An 11401-nucleotide genomic window follows, 5' to 3' on the forward strand; every position below is an offset into this window, starting at 1 on the left:
GAGCCTGAGAGGATCTCTACCTCCATACCATGTTTCTCTGAAAATAAGACCTAGCCGGACAATGCATCTTTTGGAGCAAAAATTAATATAAGACCTGGTCTTATTTTACTATAATATAAGACCAAGTATGATATGATATGATATGATATGATATGATATGATATGATATGATATGATATGATATGATACTGGGTCTTATATTAATTTTTGCTCCAAAAGATGCATTTGAGCTGATTGTCCGGCTAGGTCTTATTTTGGGGGGAACAGGGTAGCTGCTTGAGTCAGCCAGAAAGTTCTCAGTACAATCACAGGCATGGTGTGGGGAGATAGCAGCTTCTCGAATCCAAACAACAGCTCGGAGGCTGCCTTGTGAGGGAGGAAATAGGCCCCTGTGAAAGCCAAATTTCCCATGATGCACCCTGAATTAGCAATGGAGCCAGAAACAAGACCAAGTCACAACATCTGCAAAAATGTATCAGTGGAGTATTCAGTTTTGTTTTGATTTTTGGTTTTGGCCTCCATCACTGGAAATAACATTTCAGTAAATTTCAACCCTCATTTTAACTCTTCCATTACAATTTAGCTTAATAGGGAGTCCACCCTGGTCTCCACAGGAATAAATAGGCACCTTAGCTCAGACACCCCACAGATTGGACCATCTCAGCACCTTCTGACTTGTGTTTTCTTTGCTTTCAAAAGCAATCCCTCCAGTTCCAGCTGCAAGAATTATCAGCTAAAGACAAGCTGTGCTGGTTGATGAGAGTGGCTCTGCTGGGTCACTTCTCACCTCAGATAATACTGGCTGAGCCAACAGTCACCTGGTGACATTTTCCCCCTGTGTTGAAGCGGAAGCCAGAGGGAGGGTTTCTATATCAAAAACATTTGTTGAAATATTTTTTAAAAACAAAACTTTCAGGCATTGAATTATTTTTGGCAAATAAATTCTAATAGCTAGCAAAACAGTTCCTTCACTTTCTTTTATCACAATTCCTTTCTAGATATCAAAGAAGGATTTGTAGCAGGCAGGCCACACCAGGGTTGTTTCTAAGCATTAACTTTTGCATACTGTATGTGGGAGCTCAAAATAGAGGAAAACTCTCTAACGAATGAAAATTGTGCAAACTCAATCTCATCCCTAAAGATAATTTTCTAAACAAATCATCTACCTCATCCAACGGTCATTTTAATTTTTCTAACATTTAATTTTCTGTTCATAGAGCACATGATTATCTGTGAGTATATCCGGGTACTAGGATTTGTGGAGGCAAATTTTTTACACTTCTCTATATTTTCATCAAAACAATGCATGCATTTTTTTTTGTGGGGCGTGGTTTGTTTGTTTGTTTTCTTTTTTAATTTTTGGATGTTTGGGCATATTTTACTTATTTATGTTTATTTTCAGCGTGGTTAGCCTTCCCAAAGCTCACTGCCTCAAGCTGTCTTTCAGTCTGAGAGTCTCAGGAGTCACCTGAGCCAGCCAGATTTTCAATGCACACACATTAACTTTATTGCCTTGTCTGACGGTAATTTAAGAGAGACCTCAAATCTGTTGAATCAGATACCCAGGGGCAACTCCGAAAGGAAGAGCCTCACTGGGTTTATTGCACTTGCTGAAAAGAGGGCAGAATGACTGAGTGCTGCCAGGATACACCAAGGGCGACATTCTTATATGGCGTTTCAGCAATTTAATTGGTCTTTGTATTTTATGAATTGCAGGCAAAGATGTATTTGCAGGGAAATACATGGGCATTTTTGAAAACGATTAATTAAGCATGCAATTTATACGAAAACAATTTACTGCAGGACATTATCAGGGCACCCAAAATGTGCATGCAATTTCCTTGCCTTCTAATTTGTGGACATAATTTATTTTGATTGTGCAATTAGGAAAGGAGACCTTTATTAATTTCAGTGCAAGTCTAAAGAACCGAGACAAATTTAGCAGCAAAAGAGTCTGCCTTAATGGAAAAGAGGAAGGTGCGGCCTTCGGCTCTTGCCTTGTGGGTAAGCTCTCTGAATCTGAAGCCATGGAATTTATTTCTACTCCAGACTTTCTTCAACAAGTCATTTAACCACCCGGAGGTTCAGCTTTTTCTTCTATAAAATGGTACTAAAGCAACCCTCCTCCTGGACTGGGCATTTAATGACAGGTTTAGAGGGCCTGCCGTCGTTCAGGCTGTCCTTCAGTTATGGCAGGCTGTTCCATCCCTGGCCTCTCTATGGTAGCCTCATCCCTCCCAACCCTCCCTTTCAAGGTGAGTACAATTTCATGGCCTGCATCAGGTTCACCATGTTTCCTCACCAACTGAATCTAGGCCCGCAGCCCCCAAGAATAAAGAAGGCAGACAACAGACTGAAACAGATGTTTATTTATGAGAAGCAAACCACCAGTGCAGTGGCACCTGTGACCTCCTCAGCCCAGTCCTATAACTCACCAATAAACTAGTCCAAATCACCAAAATTCCTAGCTATTTTCAAATCATAAAGCCCCCAAAGGAGTGTTATTTCAGGACTTGGGGAAAACTACCAAATCATTAACAGAACAGTCTTTTGGAGGCCTGTTGGTGGCATGAAGAAAGCACTCATTGGCCTCTGGTCCCACTCTTTTCTCCCACACCTACTGAACACCGAAAAGGAGAAAGGGATGTGAGAAATCAACATGCCCTCTAGATGTCATGCTAAACTCCCTTACTATGTTACGTCATGCGAGGGTCATAACGGCCCCGTAAAGCAGGTATATTCATTCCCATTTTGCAGATGAGACTCAGAAAGGTTCAGTGGGGCTCAGAAAGGTTAGCTGAAATCCCGTTCTAATTGACTCTGAGTCCATGCTTTCTCTACTAGATCCCTGTGGGCTCCCCTAGGAATGCAAAGAGGTGGGACCATGGAAAGCTTTCCCTCTTATAAGCCTTCCTTTTAGCAGCTGGGCCTTAAAAAGACATTTTAGCCACTTCCTGAATGCCAAGTGGCACTTAGCCTGTGTGTATTTTAAATCACCACTTTCACTATTTTGTGTTAGTCTTCAACCTTTTCTTGGTTTTTGAAAAACTACCACCTTCAATTTCAATAGCACTTGTTTCCTAAGCACATTCACAATAGTTATTTATATACATAACCTGGACTTTACCAGAGTGCGCTCACAACAAAACATTACATTTTCCTTTCATATACAAATTACCATGCCACTAAATCCCCACATATTCAGATTAGCATAAGTCTAAGCTTTCCACCCTCTCCTGGAGAAGCTCCCTCCTTGTTATGATCAGAAACTCCAAGTATGTTTAATCAGTCCTCAAATTCAGTCTTGATTCTCTTGCATTAAGGGTAAAGGTGATGGTCCAGGCAAGCCAAAGAAATGCCTTGTTCACTGCCAGTATTGACATTATTACCAAATCAGGAAGGTGCCCCTGGATAACAAAGCTTTGTTCATCAAAAGAGGCTCTCGAAAAACCTGGCAACTGGAAGTAATGCCTATTTGTTTCCACTATTGCTCTGGTTACTGAGACGCTGTGTCATTATCCAAACCAAAGGGGTTCCCAAAGCTGATGGCCTCAATGCCATCCCCTGCAGTGGTTTCTTGAACCCAACTGTCAGGTTCAACCATGGATGTCCCCGGAGTTCCAACTGTTACATTCGTAACTCTTTGAACTCACCCATTTTTTTCCTCCAACAAGAACCACATCCTGGAGCAGTTTCTAGTATCAGCCAGTGACCGTACCCAGAAAGGGTTCACCTGCCAACAGTCTTGGGCCTAGAGCAATCTGGGGTCACTGGTTCGCACACCTCCCTCCAGTAGGGTGATTTCCTCTTAGAGCTCCTGCCAACCTTTCTTGAACTCTGACCTAGGTAGGCTTTGCCCCTACTTTGAAGTCCATCAGAACTTCAAAGGCTCCTTGGACACAAGGTAAATTTGTGGAAAGATACAAGAGTAGAGTGGAGTTTTGCCAGATACCTAAATACCTTAAAGGGGTCACTTGGTGGTCCTTCCCAGAACCACGTGAGCTCGCCCAAGAGTGAATAAATGTTCTTTCCTAGAGAAAGAAAACTGCTTTCAACTCTAAAAATGACAGTTATTAAAAAGTCAATAAATAGAGCTAAAATCCTGTCTGCCTGAGCACTCTCTACATAAACTTTTCACCTCTGTCTAGGGTTGTTGAGAGCACACATTCATGGGGATATGAGAGATATGCATGCACAGTTCTCTTTAGGTGGTGTGGTATAATACAAATGATTATCCCTGTGACAGAAATGATATCACACACGATTCACTGACTGCCTCCAGTGACACTGTACTGGAGCTCTGTTTATGGTATCTTATTGAATCATCACAGTAACCTTACTAGGTAGATACTACCATCATTCTTGCGTTACAGATGAGAAAGCTAGAGCTCAAGGAAGTTAAGTGGCAAACTAATAAATGGCAGGACTAAGATCTGATCACACATCTGTCAGACCCAAAAGTCTGTTTTCTCAAACATTTGTGAATTTTGAATTAGAAACAACCAATTTGGGTAAAACCTCCATTGTACCCTGATATTTAACAATTCCTTGCTGAATGACCTTTGGCAAAATACACTTTCATGGATCATCCATTTCCTTATATGTAAATGGAACTAAAAATGACCATCTTCCAGGTTTTGTGAGGAAAAAAAGTAATAATATGAAAAGACCTTCGTAAATCATAAAACATGAGAAACATGAGCTGTATTTTCAATTTGTCTCTTGGTAACCTGGGCAGCAACATAATGAAAATAGACCCTAGAGATCTTGATGACAGTGGCCATTCCATTGATTACAAGGATTGCCTTCATGCCCTGACAGCTTGGTAAGACAGGAATAAGATGCCTCTAAATAGCTAACACATGATGCTGAACATCTGTCACTTGTAGCTGCCAAAATCTTCTGATAATTCTCCACATTGTGGATCCCACCTTCTCAACACAGAATCAAAAAAAAAAAACAAAACAAAACATTATGTCCTAATCTCCTTTACTTTGGGTTTGAGAACAGACTTGTGCTTTGGGTCTTACCACTCAGACCCACCCATGTGATTGATAATGATCTGAAGAGACATATGACAGGACCAGTGGTGGTCCTGGTCAGGGCTGGTCATTTTACAGACCTTCTCTAATTTTTATGATCATCCTGAACCATACCACAGCTGAGAAATCTGAAGTTCAGAGAGGTTAAGTGAATTGTGTAATAACATACCACCAGTTAGTACAGAAGCCAGTCTTTAGAAAAAGCTCCTCTGTTTCCAAAACCCACCATTTCCCCACTGTAACATTCTGGTATGAACTTGGATCCAAGAATTTCCAGGCTCCTGAGGATCAGCCTTCCCACAAAGAGAAAGAAATCATCTACTTTAAAAGATTTACCCACTGTTATATAATGACCCCCTTAAAAAAACAGCTCTAGATACATTTAGGTATTCATGTAAGATATTTTTCATGAGGTTTATTTAATTTGAAAGAATAAAGATTGATTTTCCTATTACTCATTCTAGTGGTTTTATGTATTTAAATTGCAAACTACCCTAAGAGGCAGTTCTAAATAATGAAAGTAAATGGCATCTATTTAAGGACCAAAGCTTTCATATTTCAAAGAATTGTCATTATTGTTCAACAACATCATGTTTGAAGTTTTCCTATTTTTATTTAATTTTGAGGAAAACTCACAATGCTTTTGTTATCACCTAAGTATCCGGCAAAAATGAAAATGCAGGTCTATTATGTGAGAAGGAAGTCACTAAGTGGGAGACCCCACAGGAGGTCCAGGAGACAACCAGCTGTCTCCTACTGGCAATGATTCCAGTGATGGGGTTCAGATTTCCAAGCCAGGTATATCCCTCCATTTTTATTGCCTTCAGTTTGTGAAAAGAAAATAATACAAGAAAATTTTTCCCAGGTCAAATAAAATGTCTTAGGGAAATAAAATCAACCATTCTACAAGTACAATCATTTTGACAGGAGTCCTGAAAATAGGTCAGCCATTTCTTACAGTCCAAGTATCTGGAAATCCAAACATAGTCATATGAAAGAGAAGGACATAAAGTGTGTTGTGTTGCATTACTGTGCTGCATTTCCTTGATTCTGAAATAACATTGATTATAACATGTTCCAATAGATTATTAGCAGCTTTTCAGAGAAAAAGATACAATATTTCAAATGAACATGTTCTTCTAAGATGGGACCCAACCAATTTCCTGAAGATAAAACACTAAACAAAAAAACCAACTCTCTTAGATTCAAGCTGAACAATACTTACTGAGAAAGGCTGGAACACTGATAGTCTGGCATATCCTGTTTATTCTTTTCTATTAAGACTCTTTGGGTTACAAGTAGCTAATTCAAGCATTAAGGAGGACTTTATGATAGGAATATACAGAGGTGTCTCATTTAATCCAAAGGCCAGAAATAAGAGACAGAAGCTAGCAACTGGAAAATTGGAGAATCTTAAGAAGTACTTTTGCTGCATTTCTTGTGTCCACTGCTTTCTGCATTGCTTCTTTATTCCTGTCTTTCTTTGAAGACAGGCTTCTTTCTTATTATTTGGGGAAGGTTGTATTTTCAGATATATTTTATTAATTACTTTTATCATCCTGGAAAATTTTTCTTTCTTTGTTTATTTTGTTTAGGATTTAAAAAATATCTGTACAGTTTTGTTTGTGTGTCTAGTTTGTTTGTTGCTTGCAGTTTTATGAGGTGTAATCAAACAAGACAATGAATGTTTGAATTAAAAAATTTATTGCAGTAAAAGACACATTGCCATTAATCCCCCTCAAAATACTCCCCCTCACTTCAAACACACTTATCCCATTGTTCTTGCCACTTTCTGAAGCAGTTCTGGATGTCCTCTTTCATGAGTGTCTTTAGTTATGCTGTCATGGCTGCCTCAATGTCCTGAATCATTTTGACTTTGGAGAAAATCCAGAAGTCTCATGGTACAATATCCAGTGAATAGGTGGATGAGGACACACTGTAATGTTTTCAGTTGACAGGAATTGCCATACCAGAACCGATATGTGACAGGGAGCGTTGTCATGATGGAGAATGATTTAAGGCACACTTTAAAACACACCTTCTCTCAACCACAGCTCAAATCCAACTGACTGCACTGAACAAGTTGAAACTTACCACACACTGTTACTAAAGTTCTATGCATTACTTCTAGTATTGAAGATCCCTACCTTTCCAGTTGGATGGCACTCAGCAGCTGCATTCATTGTATTTTGTGACCACAATGGGAAAAGCTCCATATCACACATCGCTTCTAGTATATGGCAATTTCTGTCAAATAAAAATATTATGATGTGTTCTCTTTCACCTTATTCATCAGATCTGGCACTGTGTGACTTCTGGCTCTTCCTCAAAGTCAAAATGACCTTGAAAGGTAAACATTTTGAATCCATTTAGGACATCAAGGCAGCCATGACAGCACAACTAAAGACATTTAAAAAAGAGGACTTTCAGAACTGCTTCAGAAAGTGGCAAGAACATTGGGATAAGTGAGTTCGAAGTGGGGAGGTACTCCCACTTTGAGAAGGATTAATGGCAATATGTCTTTTTAATAAACTTTTTATTTAAACATTCACTGTATTTTTGATCACACATTTTTACATATATATATATATATATATATATATATATATATATATATATATGCTAATGATGTTGAAATCAGGTTAGGAAGAAATCAGGACATATTCATTTGTCTTGAAAGAGTTCTTCTCATTGACCTGGTCCCACATGCATGGTTTTCCTTGAAAGCAATGATTAAAAGGAAGCAGCTGTTGCCTTAGGATGCCCAGGGGTTCTCACTGCCTTTTGTATTCCCTTTGCTCTAGAGAATTCCCTCAGTTGAAGGACTTTGCCCTGTACTTGGACCTTTGCACCCTGCCTTAGGAAAGTAATCAGGGACTTCCTTGAATCATATGTAACCCTAATTCCTGTGACAGGGAAGGTGAAAAGCCCTGATGTTGACATTTTCCCTTTGAATAGATGTCATTCTATGAAAATTAGTGGCTATAATAACAACGGCTTGCAGGTAAGGAACACGAGACAGGATTCAGAGAGCCTATAATATGGAAACCATCTGTGGCTGAAATAATCAAAATGGGAGCAGGGAAAACATGGAAGAAAAATGAATAGTGGAGGTCTAACCATGACACTACATGTATATAGCACATCTTGGTACTGCATAAAAAGAGCTAAACCAGATTTTTTATAATACCTCAAAGACAGTTTTGTTCCTTTCTTGGATTTTCCTTCTTTAGGAGTGAAAGTCTTATGGTCAATATGTATACTTGCTCAGTTAACTCCATGATCTGAGGGAAATGTGTCACCAGCTGACTAATCCAAAAGTAGCCTCACAGAGTAATATTAGCTTGTTGAATTTTTTAAAAATCCATTGCTCAGAGCTGGGCTCACATTGACTGAAATTTTAGTCTAATATCTGAAACCAGAATAGCAATTTATTTATTTACAGTGAAATAAAATGCCAAGAGATCCATATAATCAACCCTGGTCCAGGCATTCTCTTTTACAGGTGCATTAACAACCCAGAAAATCAAGTTATAATAACAAAGTAACTTGATGAACACAGAATCAAAACTAGGAGAGTTAGTTTGAGTTGGCATAAGGCTGAAATTACACAATGTATTAATATCTTCAATAGGGATATATAACATCCATATAACCAAATATATCAAATATAAAAATATATAAAAATATATGATATATAACCAAATATATCAAATCCTTCCTTCCTTCCTTCTTTCCTTCCTTCCTTCCTTCCATCCCTCTCTCTTCCCAAACAGTTTTAGCCAAATTCACACTTCGACATAGATTTTCTTTACTAATATTGATAGTTTCAGTAAATTTTCTTTCTGGTCTTATAGACAAGCAAGACATTCTCTTTCTTATAGAGAAAATGCATTACATTTTTACTTTAAATGTTTAACTCTCAGATAACAATCTTATGTCTTTTATTTCCAGATTCTTGGAGGATATAGTATTATAGCTACAGGAACTTAAAATTCTATCCATTTGTGCTACATTGGGCATTTGAGACCCTTGGTGTTTCACCTTTCAGGCTTCCTATACTTGATGCTCTGCAGGCAAGAGTCAAAGAAAATTGACATCACCACCCTTTCCCAAGCCATGGATATGTAATATGCTCTGATGAGATCACATGCTTATTTGTGAATCCTTCATTTTTTTTCCTGAAATTCACAAGGAGTTGGTGGGATGACCAACAAGGGATGATCAAATGAGCTTTTATGTCAAAGGCATCTGCAATAGTAGAGACCTGAATAAATTCTGTCATGGAAATGTAATGGATGAGAGTGATATACCAATGTTTAGAAAGGGAAAGACCCAGGGCTTAAAAAAATTAAAAGGATATAAAATGATGAGAGAGCAGGAATCCAGACAGTCTCAACATTCAGGCATTCAGTTTTCAAACAACTCACATTTGGATAGATAGGTAGATGATATATAGATAGATAGGTAGGTAGGTGGATAGATAGATAGATAGATAGATAGATAGATAGATAGATAGATAGATAGATAGATAGATAGATAGATTAGATAGATACATACATACATACATACATACATACATACATAGATACATAGATAGATGACATAGATGTAGATATAGACATAGACATAGACACAGATATTTGTAATCCTAATATATTTCAATGCTAAACATGGACATCCATATCTCAGTTGACAAATGACTTCTCAGCCAATGGTTACATTTCAGCAGCCTTACTGCATTTGTGTACACAGCACTATTTGTACAATTATTTAATTTATTCTTTACTTTCCCTATTTTATAAATAAGGGTAAACAAGGAATATTAAGTAGCTGACACTAGCAATAAAATGCATAGGTGTCATACACTTAATTTATTTGAGACAAAGAGGAAACTGATCAGGCATACCAATAGCAGAAAATCATTAACCCAAATTGAATTCTTCCTGGACATAAGCCAGCTGATTGTGTGTTCATATGCAAAGGAAAATAACAAAAAGAAAGAACATCTACATAATATGAGAGATGTAATACTGAAGATTATATACAAAAGGAAAGATGTAATTAGGAAGTTTAAAATATGTTTTGTTCTTTATGACTGATATTCTCTTATGAGGTATCTGTTGTTCAACTTTCATTCATTTTAATTTCATGTATTTCACATTTTCAGCTATACATTATATCTGAAAGATATTTTTCAATGTTCTCTGGAAAAGGAAAAAAAAACAAATTAGCAAAATACCCAGAGGCCTTGAGACTACATTTCTATTAGCAAGGAAAGGGCTGAAGTATGAGTGAGCCATGTCAAAACTTTCTGTTACATTCTGCTATCAGAGCCCTGCCTAAGAGGAGGAAAGTGAAGGAAAAACTCTGTGAGGAATGATATTTCCCCCTTAGCAAAGGTGAGCTGATTGTGTTAATAAAGGTTACACAAAGACTTTGCTATCACAGTAGCCAGATTGCACTGTCTCTCGAAAGACGTGCTCACACCAGGCAGCACAAGTCAAACAGTGAGCCTCTTCTTAAGAACTAGACTTCTAAACATGTCTCACTGATTAATGAGTACCTTGGCATCAGAATCTGAAAGTTGAAAGATAATGAGAGAGAGTAGAACTCCTAGAACTAGCATCACCATTTCTCTGAGGACTAGTTTTATACTTTCCCTATATTATGTACCCAAATCCCAAAATTCTCACATTTCAGACTTTGTTCATTTAAGCAAAAGTATAGCATCATGAATAGCAGCTATCATGATCAAAGAGAATTCTAGGAAATTAAGATACAGAGTGATCAGGCCAAAAAGAATTTAAGTGTCTCAGGACTACATATTAACTTCCGCTTTAATCTGTGTTATGTTTAGTGTCAATTAGTGCACAGGTAACACAACTCATGTTATCACCACCTAACATTTGAAGAACATGTTACAATATCAGGTGTTGGAGAAGATGTGGACAAACAGCTCTTTTGTACAGCTAATGGGAATATAAATTAGTAGAAACACAGGAAGCAGTCTGACATATATGTCCAATGGAATATCTTTAAGCAGTAAAAATGAGTGAACTAGAGCTAAATCTATCGCCATGCATATACCTCAGTTATTTAATGTTGCGTAAAAAGAGAAAGTTGTGTAAAGCTACATATAATATCACACAACTTATCTAAAGTTTAAGACGTATGGAACAACAGTATACTTTTTAATGGACACATCCATGTGTAATAAAGGTAGACAACTGTGGAAGAGAATGATATAAGCTGACCTCAAAATGATGGTTACCTTGGTGGAGGGAGAGAAATGAGACTGGAGAAAGGTCAAAAGGAGTTTCAACTGATTGTGTAATGTTTTATTTCTTAAGAAATAA

Source organism: Rhinolophus ferrumequinum, chromosome 12, assembly GCF_004115265.2.
Source record: "Rhinolophus ferrumequinum isolate MPI-CBG mRhiFer1 chromosome 12, mRhiFer1_v1.p, whole genome shotgun sequence".
NCBI lineage: Eukaryota > Metazoa > Chordata > Mammalia > Chiroptera > Rhinolophidae > Rhinolophus > Rhinolophus ferrumequinum.